Raw genomic sequence first — 22918 nt, forward strand, 5'->3', positions numbered from 1 at the left:
TCCTCAGTCTTCCCACTCTTTCACTCAAACCCAGCCCTTTTCCTTTGTGTAACAAGCTGTCATATCTGTTCCGCACGCTAGGGACGTTTTCCTTTATGACTGCAATTTGTAATCAAGTTATGATTTAATTATGTGTATGTGTAATTTTGTGTGATTAATTAGGTATTTAGTAAATAAATAATTAAACCCAATTTTGTATTGCTGATTCAAATTGTTAGCCAGGGATCTTGCAGATAACCAAGAATTGACAACTTTCAGATGAGACTGAATTAAGATGAAGAGTAATGTTGACTGCTATTGATGTAAAGTATTACGAGGTCTTTAAGAGTTTATTCGGAAGATAACAGCTCTATAAATATTATTTTGTGGTGCCCGACTAGTTAATTACATTTACATGATTAGCTCAATCAGGTGATATTAATTACGGATCAATTATTTTATAGAATAGCATGTCTTATCAATTAATCCGGCATAGCCAAAGACACGACAACGCATACAGACAGTGTGGTGAAGAATGCGCATCAGCGCCTCAGAACGCCTCAGAACGCTGACCAAATGTGGCTTGTCACCGAAAGCCCTCACTAACTTTTACAAGTGCATAATTGAGAGCATCCTGTTGGGCTGTATCCCCGCCTGGTACGGCAACTGCACCGCCCTCAACCGCAGGGCTCTTCAGAGGATCTGCAAACTACCTGCCCTCCAGGACACCTACAACACCCAATGTCACAGGACATTGGACACAGGTTCCAAGATCAAGGACAATAACCACCCAAGCCACTACCTGTTCACCCCGCTTCCATCCAGAAGGCGAGGTCAGTACAGGTGCATCAAAGCTGAGACAGTGAGATTGAAAAACACCTTCTATCTCAAGGCCATCAGACTGTTAAACAGCCTCCACTAGCACAGAGAAGATGCTGCCTACATACAGACTTGATTTCATTGGCCTCTTTAATAAATGGAACACTAGTCACTTTAATAATGCCACTTTAATAATGTTTACATATCTCGCATTACTCATCTCATATGTATATACTGTATCCTTCACAATCTATTCTTTACTTGCTATTGCATCCATATATGTTATACTTATATATTCTCATCCCATTCCTTTACTAGATTGTGTTTATTAGGTTTTGTTGTGGAATTTGTTAGATATTAGGTTTTGTTGTGGAATTTGTTAGATATTAGGTTTGGTTGTGGAATTTGTTAGATATTAGGTTTGGTCGTGGAATTTGTTGGATATTACCTGTTAGATATTAGGTTTTGTTGTGGAATTTGTTAGATATTAGGTTTTGTTGTTGAATTTGTTAGATATTAGGTTTTGTTGTGGAATTTGTTAGATATTAGGTTTTGTTGTGGAATTTGTTAGATATTAGGTTTCGTTGTGGAATTGTTTAGATATTAGGTTTTGTTGTGGAATTTGTTGGATATTAGGTTTGTTTTGTTGTGGAATTTGTTAGATATTAGGTTTGGTTGTGGAATTTGTTAGATATTAGGTTTTGTTGTTGAATTTGTTAGATTTTAGGTTTTGTTGTGGAATTTGTTAGATATTAGGTTTTGTTGTGAAATTTGTTAGATATTACCTGTTAGATAGCGCTGCACTGTCAGATCTAGAAGCAGAAGCATTTCACTACACTCACAATGACATCTGCTAACCATGTGTATGTGACCAATACAATTTGATTTGATTTGATATACATAGTGTTTATTTCATAGAAACATGCAAATTGTGGATATTCAGTTGAGTGTGTGCATCAAGATTATGTAAAAAAATGTATATTCTCAATAATGGGGGTACATTTTGGGTAAAAAACAAAAACCTGGGAGACTATACGTGCGCGACTTTCTTTATTTTGATAGTTTATGGTAAATATTGGGTACCACACACGCATGCGCACACACACACTTATTTCTCTGAGTTCCTCCTCCTCATCTGTTCCAAAGTTTTCGCTCAACTTTCTCCAAGACGACACTAGCGGCAAGTCTGTTTTTCAGTCCAGAAGATGTGAGAGTTACTGTAAATGTCAAGGGAAATTACCTATTGCCTGTTCTTTGGAGCTCTGTTATTCCATGTCTCTTCCTTTCCTCCTTTCTTCTCCCTTTGTCATATGAGGATGGAATGACACAGAGAGAGAGAAAGAGCGAGAGAAAAAGACAGAGAGAGCGAGAGAGCAGAAAAGTAACTTCCTTTTAGAGTAACAATACACAAATGACAAATGATTTTTCTGTTCCTCTTCCTGTCTTTAGATTGAATAATAAAATATAACTTGTATTCAAATGGTTTTCTACGCTCCTTGTTAGCAAGAATTGCCCCAAACATCATGACCATCATATTGCTAGAAAAATAACTCACTAAAACTCTGGTGAGATAATGCCTTTGACAAAGCTGCATGGAAAACATGCAATTAACAATACACAGTGACAGGAGTCTGATAACGAGGCAGAAATATGAGTAGATTTGTAACAAAGTCAACTATTCAAAACAACATTTGGTTTATCTGGGAGCGTATGGTAAATTGGACTGCTATGGCATTAGTGTAATGATGGAGAAAACTGAGACATAAGGGTATGCATGTGTGTGTGTGTGTGCGTGAAGATTTCAATCCCCCTCTCTCATTTGGAAGTCAGGCTTTTGTACGCCTCCTCAGAGTTGAACACCAACGCCTGCTAGTATGGTCCTGATAGTGGTCTGTCTGGTATCTACCCCTATGGTCCTGACAGTTGTCTGTCTGTTATCTACCCCTATAGTCCTGACAGTTGTCTGTCTGTTATCTACCCCTATAGTCCTGACAGTTGTCTGTTTGGTATCTACCCCTATGGTCCTGACAGTTGTCTGTTTGGTATCTACCCCTATGGTCCTGACAGTTGTCTGTTTGGTATCTACCCCTACAGTCCTGACAGTTGTCTGTCTGTTATCTACCCCTATGGTCCTGACAGTTGTCTGTCTGTTATCTACCCCTATGGTCCTGACAGTTGTCTGTCTGGTATCTACCCCTATAGTCCTGACAGTTGTCTGTCTGTTATCTACCCCTATAGTCCTGACAGTTGTCTGTCTGGTATCTACCCCTATAGTCCTGACAGTTGTCTGTTTGGTATCTACCCCTATAGTCCTGACAGTTGTCTGTCTGGTATCTACCCCTATGGTCCTGACAGTTGTCTGTCTGGTATCTACCCCTATAGTCCTGACAGTTGTCTGTCTGTTATCTACCTACCCCTATGGTCCTGACAGTTGTCTGTCTGGTATCTGCCCCTATAGTCCTGACAGTTGTCTGTCTGGTATCTGCCCCTATGGCCCTTCTATGAAAGAGAGAGAGGGATGGAGGGAGAGAGGGAGAGAGAAAGGTTAGTGTGAGAGGGAAACACAGCACTGATATGCATATGGTTCCTCGCCATCCCTAGCTGTTGTAATAACACCGCCCTAAAACTGATCTGTATGGCAACCCATCCACAACTGTCACGTTCTGACCTTTATTTCCGTTGTTTTGTATTTATTTAGTATGGTCAGGGCGTGAGTTGGGTGGGCAGTCTATGTTTGTTTTTCTATGTTTTGGGGCATTTCTATGTTTTCGGCCTAGTATGGTTCTCAATCAGAGGCAGGTGTCATTAGTTGTCTCTGATTGAGAATCATACTTAGGTAGCCTGGGTTGCACTGTTTGTTTGTGGGTGATTGTCTATGTTGATGGCTTGTTTTAGCACAGGTCTCATTTTGTAGCTTCACGGTCGAATTTGGTTTATTGTTTTTGTTACTCGTTTGTATAGTGTTCAGTCTTTCTTGATTAAAGATTTACCATGGACACTTACCACGCCGCATTTTGGTCTTCCGATCCATCTCGCCTCTCCTCTTCAGATGAAGAGGAGGACGACCGTGACAACAACTCACGCAGTCTGATCAGAGGGTTAACCAAAGATGAATGGAATTCAACTCACACAGTCTGATCAGAGGGTTAACCAAAGATGAATGGAATTCAACTCACACAGTCTGATCAGAAGGTTAACTAAATATTAATGGAATTCAACTCACACAGTCTGGTCAGAGGGTTAACCAGCTCACAGATTCTGGTCAGAGGGTTAACCAGCTCACAGATTCTGGTCAGAGGTTTAACCAGAGGTTTAACCAGTCACAGATTCTGGTCAGAGGGTTAACCAGCTCACAGTCTGGTCAGAGGTCACAGGGTTAACCAGCTCATAGTCTGGTCAGAGGTCACAGGGTTAACCAGGTCAAAGAGTCTGGTCAGAGGGTTAACCAGAGATGAATGGAAGTCAGCTATGCAGTCCAAAAATCTCTTAACATTCAAGTCAAGCAGTCCAGCGCACTAGAGAGTTGTGGAGAAACACTTCTTCCTGGAGTTAGCTGCTAGCATTTATTATACAGAGAGCAGTCCACAGAGCTGTTCAAGGTCAGAAGAATCCTGGATCAATTGGAATAAAACAAGGGTTTCACTGAGGCAAAGCCACAGGCGGTACAAGTCTGGACATACACTCCGGAGGCCAACCAAGCCCCAGCGTGTGTGTGTGCGTGTGTAGTGAACAAATATTTATCATATAGGCTATATTATCTACCTCAAATGCGACCTGTTATAAACTCCGCAATTGACATGAAACATAAAGATAATTTAGCAATATGCAGGAGACTATAGTTGAGTTGCAGAAATAGGAAGGTCAAGAAATGTCTGAAAATAGATTTAATATCATAGATTTAAAATCATAGATTTAATATCATGCATTTAATATCATAGATGTAATATCATTGATTTAATATCATACAATTAATATCATACATTTAATATAATAGATTTACGAGCATAGATTTACAATCAGATTTAATGTCATTAATTTAATATAATTAATTTAATGTCATTGATTTAATATCATACATTTAATGTCATTGATGTAATATCATTAATTTAATATCCCAGATTTAATATCGTTGATTTAATATCATAGTTTTAATATCCTAGATATAATATCATTGATTTAATATCAAAGTTTTAATATCCTGGATGTCATGTTGTTGATTTAATATCATAGTTTTAATACCCTGGATGTAATATCACTGTAAAATGAACAATTCACATAGAAGGCATACAGCTTCAGTTACATAGCATCAACAAGTATGATAAGGCAGCGGGTAGCGTAGCAGTTGAGAGCGTTGGGCCAGTAATCCAAAGGTTGCTAGTTTGAATCCCAGATCAGACTAGATGAAACATCTGTCGATGTGCCCTTGTACAATGCCCTTTAGCCTAGTCGCTCTAGATAAAATATTATTCTAGGCATGAAGGTCTTAGAGGTACAAGGCAAAGCATTAACAAGCCAGAATCCTATAGGAAATTAGACTTAACAACCTTTTTCCATGGGCTGGACACAGGATAAGAAGCAGAACAAAGGCATTTCATTCCATTTATAACATTGGAAGGTGAGAATTTGTGGTACAAAAACCTACCAGCATTGACCAATCAAACGATACCAGGTTACAATAACCATCTGATCACCCTGTCCCAATCTCCACAGGATGTCACAGCATTCAAAGGGGTGAGTGGGGGATGAGTCCAATGCAACTGGATTCTTAAAGACAATAAAACCTATTTGCATACTGTAGTTTAGAGTTCCCCCTGCACAGATACAAGTTACCACAGAGATCATACATAGCATCAGAGTTCATCTCAGGGGACCAAACATGGCTGCATTATATCATTCTATCACACGCTTCAGTAGTCAGTCTGCTGGACACTGTGTGAGACAGAGAGAGGCATTTTGTACCCTTGATGAGGGAAGTGCTGACTGGTGCTTGGGCATTGTTTTGGGCCATTTGTCATGCGGACCCAAAGGTGACAGAGAGCACATAAATTAGGGCTTAGCCCAAATGTGCTAGTGTCAGGCTAATGCCCTCTGCAGCAGAACGACTCCCCACCAATTCCTTTCTCTTCTCATCGTCCAATGCCTGGTTCAGCGAACAGGGCCCTCTGTGCTAAAGGGCCTGAAGTATGGCCCTCCTAGTGGGGCCTACTCTCCCTGCTGCCTCCCTTCCCTCTGGATCTCCACAGGACAAGGTAGGGGAGTAGTCCAACTTGCTGGCCCCAATTTCCACCTCACAGCTGGGGCACTGTGATCTTGCTCTGATGCCTGACTCCCAAACCACTAGAGCTCTGCTTTTGAGAAAAACCCCTCTCTCATGGTGGGATCAAATGCATTTTATTTACCTCCTGAGGTTAATACTCTCTCTCTCTCTCTCATAATTAAATTCTTTCTCTCGCTCTCGCTCTCCCTCTCTCTCTGAATTCAATTCAAAGGGGCTTTATTAGCATGTTAAGTCTCAGGGTTTTGCTCACCTAAATTAAAATTCCCCATGATAATCTGTAGACCATGCTATTTACCAAGAGAGTTTTCATTTATATTTTTCTTAGCTCTCTACTTACCACCCCAAACTGATGCTGGCACTAAGACTGCACTCAATGAGCTGTATAGGGCCATAAGCAAACAAGAAAATACATGTTTTGGGGTGGCAGGGTGGTTAGAGAGTTGGGCTAGTAACTGAAAGGTTGCAAGATTGGATCCCCGAGCTGACAAGGTACAAATCTGTCATTCTAGCCCCCAGGAGGTGAGGGTAGGCAACAGCACATCTGTCACGCTGACCCTCAACACGGGGGCCCCTCAGGGCTCCATGCTTATTCCCCTCCTGTACTCCCTGTTTATCCACGACTGCATGACCATGCACAACTTCAACACCATAATGAAGTTTTCTGACAACCCGACAGTTGTTGGCCTGATCACCGACGGCAATGAAACCGCCTATAGAGAGGAGGTCAGAGACCTGGCAGTGTCCTTCCAGGACAACAACCTCTCCCTCAATGTGGGCAAGACAAATGGGCTGATCATGGACAACAGGAAATGGAAGTTCAAGCATGCCCCCGTCCACATCGATGGGGCTGTGGTGGAACAGATTGATAGCTTCAAGTTCATCGGTGTCCATCTCACTAATTAATGTGGTCCACATACACAAACCCAGTCGTGAAGAAGGTATGACAACTTCTCTATACCAGACGGTGTCTGAGGAAGGCCCTAAAAACTGTCAAAGACTCCAACCACACAAATCATAGACTGTTCTCTCTGCTACCACACAAGGGTAGAGATGCACCAAGTCTGGAACCAGCTGGACCCTGAACAGCTTCTACCTTCAAGTCATAGCACTACTAAATAGTTAATAACCGATAGCTACCTGGCCTATGTGCATTTACTATTTTTGACTCATCACAGACATTGCTGCTGTTTATTATCTATGTTGTTGCCTAATCACTTGGTCCCCACCTACATTTGAAGTCGGAAGTTTACATACGCCTTAGCCAACTACATTTCTACTCAGTTTTTCACAATTCCTGACATTTAATTCTAGTAAAAATTCCCTGTCTTAGGTCAGTTAGGATCACCATTTTATTTTAAGAATGTGAAATGTCAGAATAATAGTAGAGAGAATGATTCATTTCAGCTTTTATTTCTTTCATCACATTCCCAGTGGGTCAGAAGTTTACATACACTCAATTAGTATTTGGTAGCATTGCCTTTAAAATGTTTAACTTAGGTCAAACGTTTCGGTGGCCTTCCACAAGCTTCCCAGAATAAGTTCCTCCTGACAGAGCTGGTGTAACTGAATCAGGTTTGTAGGCCTCCTTGCTCACACACGCTTTTTCAGTTCTGCCCACAACGTTTCTATGGGATGGAGGTCAGGGTTTTGTGATGGCCACTCCAATACCTTGACTTTGTTGTCCTTCGGCCATTTTGCCACAACTTTGGAAGTATGCTTGGGGTCATTTGGAAGATCCATTTGCGACCAACCTTTAACTTCCTGACTGATGTCTTGAGATGTTGCTTCAATATATCCACATAATTTTCCTACCTCGTGATGCCATCTATTTTGTGAAGTGCACCAATCTCTCCTGCAGCAAAGCACAACATGATGCTGCCACCCAGGTGCTTCACGTTTGGGATGGTGTTCTACGGCTTGCAATCCTCCCCCTTTTTCCTCCAAACATAACGATGGCCATTATGGCCAAACAGTTCTATTTTTGTTTCATCAGACCAGAGGACAATTCTCCAAAAAGTACGATCTTTGTCCCCATGTGCAGTTGCAAACCATAGTCTGGGTTTTTTATGGCGGTTTTGGAGCAGTGGCTTCTTCCTTGCTCAGCAGCCTTTCAGGTTCTGTCGTTATAGGACTCGTTTTACTGTGGATATAAATACTTTTGTACCTGTTTCCTCCAGCATCTTCACAAGGCCCTTTGCTGTTGTTCTGGGATTGATTTGAGAAAGAAAGAAAGAAAGAAAGAAAGAAAGAAAGAAAGAAAGAAAGAAAGAAAGAAAGAAAGAAAGAAAGAAAGAGGCAGATAGGAAGAGAGAGGCAGATAGGAAGAGAGGCAGATAGGAGGAGAGATGCAGATAGGAAGAGAGAGGCAGATAGGAAGAGAGAGGCAGATAGGAGGAGAGATGCAGATAGGAAGAGAGAGGCAGATAGGAAGGGAGAGGCAGATAGGAAGAGAGAGGCAGATAGGAAGAGAGAGGCAGATAGGAAGAGATAGGCAGATAGGAAGGGAGAGGCAGATAGGAAGGGAGAGGCAGATAGGAAGAGAGAGGCAGATAGGAAGGGAGAGGCAGATAGGAAGGGAGAGGCAGATAGGAAGAGAGAGGCAGATAGGAAGAGAGAGGCAGATAGGAAGGGAGAGGCAGATAGGAAGGGAGAGGCAGATAGGAAGGGAGAGGCAGATAGGAAGGGAGAGGCAGATAGGAAGGGAGAGGCAGATAGGAAGAGAGAGGCAGATAGGAAGGGAGAGGCAGATAGGAAGAGAGAGGCAGATAGGAAGGGAGAGGCAGATAGGAAGAGAGAGGCAGATAGGAAGGGAGAGGCAGATAGGAAGGGAGAGGCAGATAGGAAGAGAGAGGCAGATAGGAAGAGAGAGGCAGATAGGAAGAGATAGGCAGATAGGAAGAGAGAGGCAGATAGGAAGGGAGAGGCAGATAGGAAGAGAGAGGCAGATAGGAAGAGAGAGGCAGATAGGAAGAGAGAGGCAGAGAGGAAGGGAGAGGCAGATAGGAAGGGAGAGGCAGATAGGAAGAGAGAGGCAGATAGGAAGGGAGAGGCAGATAGGAAGGGAGAGGCAGATAGGAAGAGAGAGGCAGATAGGAAGGGAGAGGCAGATAGGAAGAGAGAGGCAGATAGGAAGGGAGAGGCAGATAGGAAGAGAGAGCATGGCAGTGGCATCCCTCAGTGAACAACAAAAGTAAAGGGACAAAAGCCAGAAAAACACCTTATTTCAGCTGTAGAAGAGGAGGATAATGGATATTCCACTTCTCCTGCAAAGCTCTGCCAGGCTCATTGGCACAGTGCAGGCTGTCCATGTTTTGGATGAGGAAATACATATCTGTCTTTAGGATTAGCCTAGACATAGACATGCTTGTTAACGATCCCAACAAGGAGAATGATCATCCACAACACCTTGTGGATTTGATGGGTCTAATGGCGCTTACTTTCAGGCCACGGTAAACGGCAATTGAACTGTGAGAAAATCTGCCTACCTTGTGTAAAGACCAGTGGTCCCGGTTGCTGCCAGAATGGCTGGTCGGAAAGATGAACAATGCTCATTGGTCAACCATGCACGCAGCCGCTCATGACTTCAGCAAATTTCACATTTTGGGGCCTCGAGGGCCGAGCCAGCAGCGCCACTCAAAGGAGCCGGGACCACGAACCGCTCCACTTGCAAAGCTGCTTGCGTTTTGACCCCCAGGCAACCTACTCATATTGAAGTCTACAAGGCCTTCGCTGGATCTCTTATTTCAGCATCCTTAAGAGAAAGTCTTATAAGGGCTGGAAAAAAGCTCTTAATATGAATCAAAGACATATATGTTATTTGAAATGAAATAATTCTTTAATCACCTCGAAAATTGAAAAATATAAATGCTGCTAAAGTATACAACACAATCACTAAAGCAAGTAATGTAGGGACTTCGGTTCAGTTCAATAGTATGTCTCTATCTCCCTTCAATAGTATGCCTCTATCTCCCTTCAACAGTATGTCTTTATCTCCTTTCAATATTATGGCTCCATCTCCCTTCAACAGTATGCCTCTATCTCCCTTCAACAGTATGACTCACTCTCCCTTCAATAGTATGGCTCACTCTCCCTTCAATAGTATGGCTCACTCTCCCTTCAATATAATGGCTCACTCTCCCTTCAATAGAATGGCTCACTCTCCCTTCAATAGTGTTGCTCAATATCTCCTCAATATTATGGCTCACTATCCATTCAAAAGTATGGCTCACTCTCCCTTCAATAGAATGGCTCACTCTCCCTTCAATAGTATGGCTCACTCTCTCTTCAATAGAATGGCTCACTCTCCCTTCAATAGAATGGCTCACTCTCACTTCAATAATATGGCTCACTCTCCCTTCAACAGTATGGCTCACTCTCCTTTCAATAATATGTCTCACTATTCATTCAACAGTATGGCTCATTCTCCCTTCAATAGTATGGCTCACTCTCACTTCAATAGAATGGCTCACTCTCCCTTCAATAATATGGCTCACTCTCCCTTCAACAGTATGGCTCACTCTCCCTTCAACAGTATGGCTCACTCTCCTTTCAATAATATGTCTCACTATTCATTCAACAGTATGGCTCACTCTCCTTTCAATAATATGTCTCACTATTCATTCAACAGTATGGCTCACTCTCACTTCAATAGAATGGCTCACTCTCCCTTCAATAATATGGCTCACTAACCCTTCAATAGAATGGCTCACTCTCCCTTCAATAGAATGGCTCACTCTACCTTCAATAGAATGGCTCACTCTCACTTCAATAATATGGCTCAATCTCCCTTCAACAGTATGGCTCACTCTCCTTTCAATAATATGTCTCACTATTCATTCAACAGTATGGCTCATTCTCCCTTCAATAGTATGGCTCACTCTCACTTCAATAGAATGGCTCACTCTCCCTTCAATTATATGGCTCACTCTCCCTTCAACAGTATGGCTCACTCTCCTTTCAATAATATGTCTCACTATTCATTCAACAGTATGGCTCACTCTCACTTGAATAATATGACTCACTCTCCCTTCAATAGTTTGACTCTGTCCTTCAATAGAATAGCTCACTCTCCCTTCAACAGTCTGGCTCACTCTCCTTTCAATAGTATGGCTCACTCACCCTTCAACAGTATGGCTCATTCTCCCTCAAATAGTGTTGCTCATTATCTCTTCCATATTATGGCTCACTACCCATTCAAATGTATGGCTCACTCTCCCTTCAATAGAATGGCTAACTCTCTCTTCAATAGTATGGCTGTCTCTCTATTCAATAGTATGGCTCACTCTCCCTTCAACAGTATGGCTCACTCTCCCTTCAACAGTATGGCTCACTCTCCCTTCAACAGTATGGCTCACTCTCCCTTCAACAGTATGGCTCTCTCTCCCTCCAATTGTATGGTTCTCTCTCCCTTCAATAGTATGCCTCAATCGCCCTTCAATAGTATGGCTCACTCTCACTTGAATAGTATGGCTGACTTTCTCTTCAATTGTATGGCTCACTTGCCCTTCAATAGAATGGCTCACTCTCCCTTAAATAGTAAGGCTCACTCTCACTTGAATAGTATGGCTGACTTTCTCTTCAATTGTATGGCTCACTTAACCTTCAATAGAATGTCTCACTCTCCCTTCAATAAAATGACTCATTCTCCCTTCAATAGTATGTCTCACTCTCCCTTCAATAGTATGGCTCACTCTCCCTTCAATAGTATGGCTCACTCTCCCTTCAATAAAATGTCTCACTCTCCCTTCAATAGAATGGCTCACTCTCCCTTCAATAAAATGGCTCAATCTCCCTTTCATAAAATGGCTCAATCTCCCTTCAATAAAATGGCTCACTCTCCCATCAATAGAATGGCTCACTCTCCCTTCAATATTATGGCTCACTCTCCCTTCAATAGTATGGCTCACTCTCCCTTCAATAGAATGTCTCACTCTCTCTTCAATAGTATGGCTCACTCTCCCTTCAATATTATGGCTCACTCTCCATTCAATAGAATGTCTCACTCTCCCTTCAATAGTGTTGGTCAATATCTCTTCAATATTACGGCTCACCATCCATTCAACAGTATGGCTCACTATCCCTTCAATTGTATGGCTCACTCTCCATTCAATAGAATGTCTCACTCTCCCTTCAATAGTGTTGGTCAATATCTCTTCAATATTACGGCTCACTATCCCTTCAATAGAATGGCTCACTCTACCTTCAACAGTATGGCTCACTATCCCTTCAATTGTATGGCTCACTATCCATTCAAAAGTATGGCTCACTATCCCTTCAATAGAATGGCTAACTCTCTCTTCAATAGTATGGCTCACTCTCCCTTCAACAGTATGGCTCTCTCTACCTCCAATTGTATGGTTCTCTCTCCCTTCAATAATATGCCTCAAAAGCCCTTCAATAGTATGGCTCACTCTCCTTTCAATAATATGGCTCACTATTCATTCAACAGTATGGCTCATTCTCCCGTCAATAGTATGGCTAACTCTCTATTCAATAGAATGGCTCATTCTCCCTTCAATAGTATGGCTCACTCTCACTTCAATAGAATGGCTCACTCTCCCTTCAATAATATGGCTCACTCTCCCTTCAACAGTATGGCTCACTCTCCCTTCAACAGTATGGCTCACTCTCCTTTCAATAATATGTCTCACTATTCATTCAACAGTATGGCTCACTCTCCTTTCAATAATATGTCTCACTATTCATTCAACAGTATGGCTCACTCTCACTTCAATAGAATGGCTCACTCTCCCTTCAATAATATGGCTCACTAACCCTTCAATAGAATGGCTCACTCTCCCTTCAATAGAATGGCTCACTCTACCTTCAATAGAATGGCTCACTCTCACTTCAATAATATGGCTCAATCTCCCTTCAACAGTATGGCTCACTCTCCTTTCAATAATATGTCTCACTATTCATTCAACAGTATGGCTCATTCTCCCTTCAATAGTATGGCTCACTCTCACTTCAATAGAATGGCTCACTCTCCCTTCAATTATATGGCTCACTCTCCCTTCAACAGTATGGCTCACTCTCCTTTCAATAATATGTCTCACTATTCATTCAACAGTATGGCTCACTCTCACTTGAATAATATGACTCACTCTCCCTTCAATAGTTTGACTCTGTCCTTCAATAGAATAGCTCACTCTCCCTTCAACAGTCTGGCTCACTCTCCTTTCAATAGTATGGCTCACTCACCCTTCAACAGTATGGCTCATTCTCCCTCAAATAGTGTTGCTCAATATCTCTTCCATATTATGGCTCACTACCCATTCAAATGTATGGCTCACTCTCCCTTCAATAGAATGGCTAACTCTCTCTTCAATAGTATGGCTGTCTCTCTATTCAATAGTATGGCTCACTCTCCCTTCAACAGTATGGCTCACTCTCCCTTCAACAGTATGGCTCACTCTCCCTTCAACAGTATGGCTCACTCTCCCTTCAACAGTATGGCTCTCTCTCCCTCCAATTGTATGGTTCTCTCTCCCTTCAATAGTATGCCTCAATCGCCCTTCAATAGTATGGCTCACTCTCACTTGAATAGTATGGCTGACTTTCTCTTCAATTGTATGGCTCACTTGCCCTTCAATAGAATGGCTCACTCTCCCTTAAATAGTAAGGCTCACTCTCACTTGAATAGTATGGCTGACTTTCTCTTCAATTGTATGGCTCACTTAACCTTCAATAGAATGTCTCACTCTCCCTTCAATAAAATGACTCATTCTCCCTTCAATAGTATGTCTCACTCTCCCTTCAATAGTATGGCTCACTCTCCCTTCAATAGTATGGCTCACTCTCCCTTCAATAAAATGTCTCACTCTCCCTTCAATAGAATGGCTCACTCTCCCTTCAATAAAATGGCTCAATCTCCCTTTCATAAAATGGCTCAATCTCCCTTCAATAAAATGGCTCACTCTCCCATCAATAGAATGGCTCACTCTCCCTTCAATATTATGGCTCACTCTCCCTTCAATAGTATGGCTCACTCTCCCTTCAATAGAATGTCTCACTCTCTCTTCAATAGTATGGCTCACTCTCCCTTCAATATTATGGCTCACTCTCCATTCAATAGAATGTCTCACTCTCCCTTCAATAGTGTTGGTCAATATCTCTTCAATATTACGGCTCACCATCCATTCAACAGTATGGCTCACTATCCCTTCAATTGTATGGCTCACTCTCCATTCAATAGAATGTCTCACTCTCCCTTCAATAGTGTTGGTCAATATCTCTTCAATATTACGGCTCACTATCCCTTCAATAGAATGGCTCACTCTACCTTCAACAGTATGGCTCACTATCCCTTCAATTGTATGGCTCACTATCCATTCAAAAGTATGGCTCACTATCCCTTCAATAGAATGGCTAACTCTCTCTTCAATAGTATGGCTCACTCTCCCTTCAACAGTATGGCTCTCTCTACCTCCAATTGTATGGTTCTCTCTCCCTTCAATAATATGCCTCAAAAGCCCTTCAATAGTATGGCTCACTCTCCTTTCAATAATATGGCTCACTATTCATTCAACAGTATGGCTCATTCTCCCGTCAATAGTATGGCTAACTCTCTATTCAATAGAATGGCTCACTCTCCCTTCACTAGTATGGCTCACTCACCCTTCAGTAGTATGGCTCACTCTCCCTTCAATAGAATGGCTCACTCTCCCTTCAATCGAATGGCTCACTCTCCGTTCAATAGAATGGCTCAATCTCCCTTCAAAAATATGGCTCACTCTCCCTTCAATAATATGTCTCACTCTCTCTTCAATTGTATGGTTCTCTCTCCCTTCAATAGTATGCCTCAATCGCCCTTCAATAGTATGGCTCACTCTCCCCTAAATAGTAAGGCTCACTCTCCCTTCAATAGTATGGCTCACTATTCCTTCAATAGAATGGCTCACTCTCCCTTCAATAGTATGGCTCACTCTCCCTTCAATAGAATGGCTCCCTCTCCCTTCAAGAGAATGGCTCACTCTCCCTTAAATAGCAAGGCTCACACTCACTTGAATAGTATGGCTGACTTTCTCTTCAATTGTATGGCTCACTTGCCCTTCAATAGAATGTCTCACTCTCCCTTCAATAAAATGACTCATTCTCTCTTCAATAGTATGTCTCACTCTCCCTTCAATAGTATGGCTCACTCTCCCTTCAATAGAATGGCTCACTCTCCCTTCAATAGAATGGCTCACTCTCCCTTAAATAGCAAGGCTCACTCTCACTTGAATAGTATGGCTGACTTTCTCTTCAATTGTATGGCTCACTTGCCCTTCAATAGAATGGCTCACTCTCCCTTAAATAGTAAGGCTCACTCTCACTTGAATAGTATGTCTGACTTTCTCTTCAATTGTATGGCTCACTTGCCCTTCAATAGAATGTCTCACTCTCCCTTCAATAAAATGACTCATTCTCCCTTCAATAGTATGTCTCACTCTCCCTTCAATAGTATGGCTCACTCTCCCTTCAATAGTATGGCTCACTCTCCCTTCAATAAAATGGCTCACTCTCCCTTCAATAGAATGGCTCACTCTCCCTTCAATAAAATTGCTCACTCTCCCATCAATAGAACGGCTCACTCTCCCTTCAATATTATGGCTCACTCGCCCTTCAATAGTATGGCTCACTCTCCCTTCAATAGAATGGCTCACTCTCCCTTCAATATTATGGCTCACTCTCCATTCAATAGAATGTCTCACTCTCCCTTCAATAGTATGGCTCACTATTCCTTCAATAGAATGGCTCACTCTCCCTTCAATAGTATGGCTCACTCTCCCTTCAATAGAATGGCTCCCTCTCCCTTCAAGAGAATGGCTCACTCTCCCTTAAATAGCAAGGCTCACACTCACTTGAATAGTATGGCTGACTTTCTCTTCAATTGTATGGCTCACTTGCCCTTCAATAGAATGTCTCACTCTCCCTTCAATAAAATGACTCATTCTCTCTTCAATAGTATGTCTCACTCTCCCTTCAATAGTATGGCTCACTCTCCCTTCAATAGAATGGCTCACTCTCCCTTCAATAGAATGGCTCACTCTCCCTTAAATAGCAAGGCTCACTCTCACTTGAATAGTATGGCTGACTTTCTCTTCAATTGTATGGCTCACTTGCCCTTCAATAGAATGGCTCACTCTCCCTTAAATAGTAAGGCTCACTCTCACTTGAATAGTATGTCTGACTTTCTCTTCAATTGTATGGCTCACTTGCCCTTCAATAGAATGTCTCACTCTCCCTTCAATAAAATGACTCATTCTCCCTTCAATAGTATGTCTCACTCTCCCTTCAATAGTATGGCTCACTCTCCCTTCAATAGTATGGCTCACTCTCCCTTCAATAAAATGGCTCACTCTCCCTTCAATAGAATGGCTCACTCTCCCTTCAATAAAATTGCTCACTCTCCCATCAATAGAACGGCTCACTCTCCCTTCAATATTATGGCTCACTCGCCCTTCAATAGTATGGCTCACTCTCCCTTCAATAGAATGGCTCACTCTCCCTTCAATATTATGGCTCACTCTCCATTCAATAGAATGTCTCACTCTCCCTTCAATAGTGTTGGTCAATATCTCTTCAATATTACGGCTCACTATCCATTCAACAGTATGGCTCACTATCCCTTCACTTGTATGGCTCACTCTCCATTCAATCGAATGTCTCACTCTCCCTTCAATAGTGTTGGTCAATATCTCTTCAATATTACGGCTCACTATCCCTTCAATAGAATGGCTCACTCTAGCTTCAACAGTATGGCTCACTATCCCTTCAATTGTATGTCTCACTATCCATTCAAAAGAATGGCTCACTATCCCTTCAATAGAATGGCTAACTCTCTCTTCAATAGAATGGCTCACTCTCCCTTCAACAGTATGGCTCTCTCTACCTCCAATTGTATGGTTCTCTCTCCCTTCAATAGTATGCCTCAATCGCCCTTCAATAGTATGGCTCACTCTCCTTTCAATAATATGGCTCACTATTCATTCAACAGTATGGCTCATTCTCACATCAATAGTATGGCTAACTCTCTATTCAATAGAATGGCTCACTCTCCCTTCAAAAGTATGGCTCACTCTCCCTTCAGTAGTATGGCTCACTCTCCCTTCAATAGAATGGCTCACTCTCCCTTCAATAGTATGGCTCACTCTCCCTTCAATAGAATGTCTCACTCTCCGTTCAATAGAATGGCTAACTCTCTCTTCAATAGTATGGCTCACTATCCATTCAAAAGTATGGCTCACGATCCATTCAATAGAATGGCTAACTCTCCCTTCAACAGTATGGCTCTCTCTACCTCCAATTGTATGGTTCTCTCTCCCTTCAATAGTATGCCTCAATCGCCTTTCAATAGTATGGCTCACTCTCCTTTCAATAATATGGCTCACTCTCCCTTCAATAGTATGGCTCACTCTCCCTTCAATAGTATGGCTCACTCTCCCTTCAATATAATGGCTCACTCTTCGTTCAATAGAATGGCTCAATCTCACTTCAAAAATATGGCTCACTATCCCTTCAATAGAATGGCTCACTCTCCCTTCAATAATATGTCTCACTCTCCCTTCAATAGAATGGCTCACTCTCCTTTCAATAGTATGGCTCACTCTCACTTGAATAGTATGGCTCACTTGCCCATCAATATTATGGCTCACTCTCCCTTCAATAGAATGGCTCACTCTCCCTTCAATAGTATGGCTCACTCTCCCTTCAATATAATGGCTCACTCTCCCATCAATAGAATGGCTCACTCTCCGTTCAATAGAATGGCTCACTCTCCCTTCAATAGAATGGCTCACTCTCCCTTCAATAGAATGGCTCACTCTCCCTTCAATAGAATGTCTCACTATCCATTCAATAGTGTGGCTCACTCTCCCTTCAATAGTATGGCTCACTCTCCCTTCAATAGAATGGCTCACTCTCCCTTCAATAGTATGGCTAACTATCCCTTCAATAGAATGGCTCTCTCTACCTCCAATTGTATGGTTCTCTCTCCCTTCAATAGTATGCCTCAATCGCCCATCAATAGTATGGCTCACTATCCATTCAATAGTATGGCTCACTCTCCCTTCAAAAGTGTTGCTAAATTATCTCTTCAATATTATGGCTCACTATCCATTCAAAAGTATGGCTCACTCTCCCTTCAATAGTATGGCTCACTATCCATTCAAAAGTATGGCTCACTCTCCCTTCAATAGTATGGCTCACTATCCATTCAAAAGTATGGCTCACTCTCCCTTCAACAGTATGGCTCACTATCCCTTCAACTGTATGGCTCTCTCTCCCTCCAATTGTATGGTTCTCTCTCTCTTCAATAGTATAACTCAATCGCCCCTTCAATAGTATGGCTCACTCTCCCCTCAATAGTATGGCTCACTCTCCCTTCAATAGAATGGCTCCCTCTCTCTTCAATAGTATGGCTCACTCTCACTTGAATAGCATGGCTCACTTGCCCTTCAATAGTATGGCTCACTCTCCCTTCAATAGAATGGCTCACTCTCCCTTAAATAGTAAGGCTCACTCTCACTTGAATAGTATGGCTGACTTTCTCTTCAATTGAATGGCTCACTTGCCCTTCAATAGAATGGCTCACTCTCCCTTAAATAGTAAGGCTCACTCTCACTTGAATAGTATGGCTGACTTTCTCTTCAATTGTATGGCTCACTTGCCCTTCAATAGAATGGCTCACTCTCTCTTCAATAGAATGACTCATTCTCCCTTCAATATTATGGCTCACTCTCCCTTCAATAGTATGGCTCACTCTCCCTTCAATAGTGTTGCTCAATATCTCTTCAATATTACGGCTCACTATCCATTCAAAAGTATGGCTCACTCTACCTTCAATAGTATGGCTCACTCTCCCTTCAGTAGTATGGCTCACTCTCCCGTCAATAGTATGGATCACTCTCCCTTCAATAGAATGGTTCACTCTCCCTTCAATAGAATGGCTCACTCTCCCTTCAACAGTCTGGCTCACTCTCCCTTCAATAATATGACTCACTCTCCCTTCAATAATATGACTCACTCTCCCTTCAATAATATGACTCACTCTCTCTTCAATAGTATGACTCTGTCCTTCAATAGTTTGACTCTGTCCTTCAATAGTTTGACTCTGTCCTTCAATAGTTTGACTCTGTTCTTCAATAGTTTGACTCTGTCCTTCAATAGTATGACTCTGTCCTTCAATAGTTTGACTCTGTCCTTCAATAGTTTGACTCTGTCCTTCAATAGTATGACTCTGTCCTTCAATAGTTTGACTCTGTCCTTCAATAGTTTGACTCTGTCCTTCAATAGTTTGACTCTGTCCTTCAATAGTTTGACTCTGTCCTTCAATAGTTTGACTCTGTCCTTCAATAGTTTGACTCTGTCCTTCAATAGTTTGACTCTGTCCTTCAATAGTTTGACTCGGTCCTTCAATAGTTTGACTCTGTTCTTCAATAGTTTGACTCTGTCCTTCAATAGTATGACTCCGTCCTTCAATAGTTTGACTCTGTCCTTCAATAGTATGACTCTGTCCTTCAATAGTTTGACTCTGTCCTTCAATAGTTTGACTCTGTCCTTCAATAGTTTGACTCTGTCCTTCAATAGTTTGACTCTGTCCTTCAATAGATTGACTCTGTTCTTCAAAAGTTTGACTCTGTCCTTCAATAGTATGACTCTGTCCTTCAATAGTATGACTCTGTCCTTCAATAGTTTGACTCTGTCCTTCAATAGTATTGCCATCCATCCATCCATCCATCCATCCATCCATCCATCCATCTATCCATCCATCCATCCATCCATCCATCCATCTGTCTGTATGTTTTAATATCAATCATATTTTTTTGAGAGTAGTGCACTATATGGGGAATACAGTGTCATTTGGGATGGGTCCTAAATGAATGCCACAGTTCATCCACTTTCATGAACACACCACTACCCTCCCGCCTGTCTTAGCTTGAAGCAGCGGGAAGCCTTACTGAGCAATAATGCCTCACGACCAACAACTAGATTTTAAATAGACGCAGAAGACAAGCAGTTGGCCTTTATGGCTCTTTTTTAATGAAAGCTGGAATCCCAGAGGAGAAGAGGAGGAGGTGATTGTTAAATGAATGAGATGAAATGTGGTTTAATGTGTGTGTGTGTGTGTGTGTGTGTGTGTGTGTGTGTGTGTGTGTGTGTGTGTGTGTGTGTGTGTGTGTGTGTGTGTGTGTGTGTGTGTGTGTTTATGCTTGCTTGTCTGGCTGAGCCAACTGTATTTGTGGCCAAACAGAGCAGGAGGGGAGAAGCTCTGACTCAGAGCTTTTAGTAATCAGTGTCACATTGTCAGAGAGGCTATCTTAGACTAATGAGAGGTGCAGACAGCTAGGCCAGTTGGTATGTGTGTGTCTCTCTCTCCTCTCTCCCTCTCTCTCTCTCTCTCTCCCTGAATCTCTCCAGCACCCCTCTCCTTCCCCTCCATTCCTCTCGCCCTCTCTCTCTCTCTCTCTCTCTCCCTGAATCTCTCCAGTACCCCTCTCCTTCCCCTCCATTCCTCTCTCCCCCTCTCTCTCTCTCTCCCTGAATCGTTTCAGCACCCCTCTCCTTCCCCTCCATTCCTCCCTCCCACTCTCTCTTTTTTGCTCTGTATCTCTATTTTTGCATCTCTCCCTCCAGCTCTACATCCATCCATCTCTCTCTCTCTCTCTCTCTCTCTCTCTCTCTCTCTCTCTCTCTCTCTCTCTCCCTCTCACACACACGGATAAATGACCAGTGTTGAGAACCACGTTGTTCTGCCTGCCTGCGTTAGAACCTGCTGATGGGGTTTAACATAGATAGAGAGGTCAAGATGTTTCAACTTCCTGTCCTGTAGATACCTAAAACTGCACATCACATCAAAAAGGAGAAGAGAGGAGAGGGGAGGGAGGATTGTAGAGAGAAAGAGAGGGAGAGATAGTAGGAGAAAGTGTAGGAGAGAAAAAAGAGGGAGAGAGGGGGAGAGAGAGAGAGAGAAAGAGAGAGAGATGGAGAGAGAGAGCTCAGCTAAAACATAGATCCTGTAAGAGCTTCACATCAGAGTGGTAGGGATAGCAGTCTCTATTGGTCAATATGTGAAGACTTTGATTTGATTTTAAATCTCATGTTGTGAGATAGTGCTTTCTGAATCTAACCTTTACATCAGTCTGTGTAGGCAAATAGTCCTTTTTTCATTTTCGGATAAGTATTTTCTATCCCTCGCTTCCTCGACCACAGAGGACAAGTGTTTGTTATGAGGAACTTTGCTTATCAATCTGTGAGAGTCCAATAAGATAATGATTGAGCAGGGACAACACACAGAGGTTTAATATAGTGTGGAGGTCAGGTCGGATCAATACCACGGGTATTAACTGATCACTCTTCTTTAAGGTCTTTGGGGGAATAGAATGGGTCTGGCTGTTCTGGGGAGTGATGAGATCGATGTAAATAAAGTTAGAAAGAACCTAAACACTTCTCAGCAGCCATCTTGGATATGTCACTCTGGGGGAAAGAAAGGTAAAAAGCAGGTACTGATTGGCTGACAGACCTGTCTCTGTCAACAGGGAAAGAGAGGGAGAAGGATGGAGAGAAAAAGGAAGGGCAACGAGAGAGAACGAGAGAGAACAAGAGAGAAAGAAAGAGCGAGAGAGAGAGAGTAGATAGTGGCTCCACTCAGTTTTCCAAATGGTCTATAACTCACATGCTTCTACATCTGCATTGCTTGGGGTTTCTGGGTTTCTGCAAAAACACTGTATGACATCTGCTGAGGTAAAAACGGATTTATAAATAATTGTGATTTAATGATTGATTTGACACAAACATTATTCATAAGGCAGCATCTGTTTCATAGACACATTCATTTGACTGTGGGGCCCCCAAAAAATGACACACAAAAGACATCCATTGTGTTTTGTGTGTGAAAGAGAGAGATTTGATGAGAAGAGCATGGCAGGCTATACAGAAAGTATAGAGCGGGAGAGAGGGGATAGATATATATAGAGAGAAGGAGATAGAAAGAGAGAGAGATAGAAAGAAATAAAGAAAGAGAGAAGATGAGAAAAACAAAGAGAGAGAGAGGAAAAAGATAGAGAAGAAAGAGAGAGAAGAAAGAGAGAGAAGAAAGAGAGAGAAGAAAGAGAGAGGAGAGAGAGAGGAGAAAGAGAGATGAGAAAGAGAGAGAAGAAAGACAGAGGAGAAAGAGAGAGAAGAAAGAGAGAGGAGAACAAGAGAGGAAAGATAGAGGAGAAAGAGCGAGGAGAAAGAGAGAGGAGAAAGAGAGAGAAGAAAGACAGAGGAGAAAGAGAGAGAAGAAAGAGTGAGGAGAAAGAGAGAGGAGAAAGAGAGAGGAGAAAGAGAGAGAGAGAGAGAAGAAAGGGAGAGGAGAAAGAGATAGAAGAAAGAGAGAGGAGAAAGAAAGAGAAGAAAGAGAGAGGAGAAAGAGAGAGGAGAAAGAGAGAGAGAGGAGAACGAGAGAGGAGAAAGAGAGAGGAAAGAAAGAGAGAGAGAGAGAGAAGAAAGGGAGAGGAGAAAGAGAGAGAAGAAAGAGAGAGGAGAAAGAAAGAGAAGAAAGAGAGAGGAGAAAGAGAGAGAAGAAAGAGAGAGAGAGAGAAGAAAGGGAGAGGAGAAAGAGAGAGAAGAAAGAGAGAGGAGAAAGAAAGAGAAGAAAGAGAGAGGAGAAAGAGAGAGAGAGGAGAACGAGAGAGGAGAAAGAGAGAGAAGAAAGAGAGAGGAGAAAGAGTTAGAGGAAAATGAGAGATAAGAAAGAGAGAGGAAAGAAAGAGAAGAGAGGGTTGAAAGAGAAGAGAAAAATAAAGGGAGAGAGAGAGCGAGAGAGAAAGTGAATGATTGAGAGAGAGAGAGAGAGAGAAGAAAGAGAGAGAGAGA

Source organism: Oncorhynchus clarkii, chromosome 31 (assembly GCF_045791955.1).
Source record: "Oncorhynchus clarkii lewisi isolate Uvic-CL-2024 chromosome 31, UVic_Ocla_1.0, whole genome shotgun sequence".
Taxonomy (NCBI): Eukaryota; Metazoa; Chordata; class Actinopteri; order Salmoniformes; family Salmonidae; genus Oncorhynchus; species Oncorhynchus clarkii.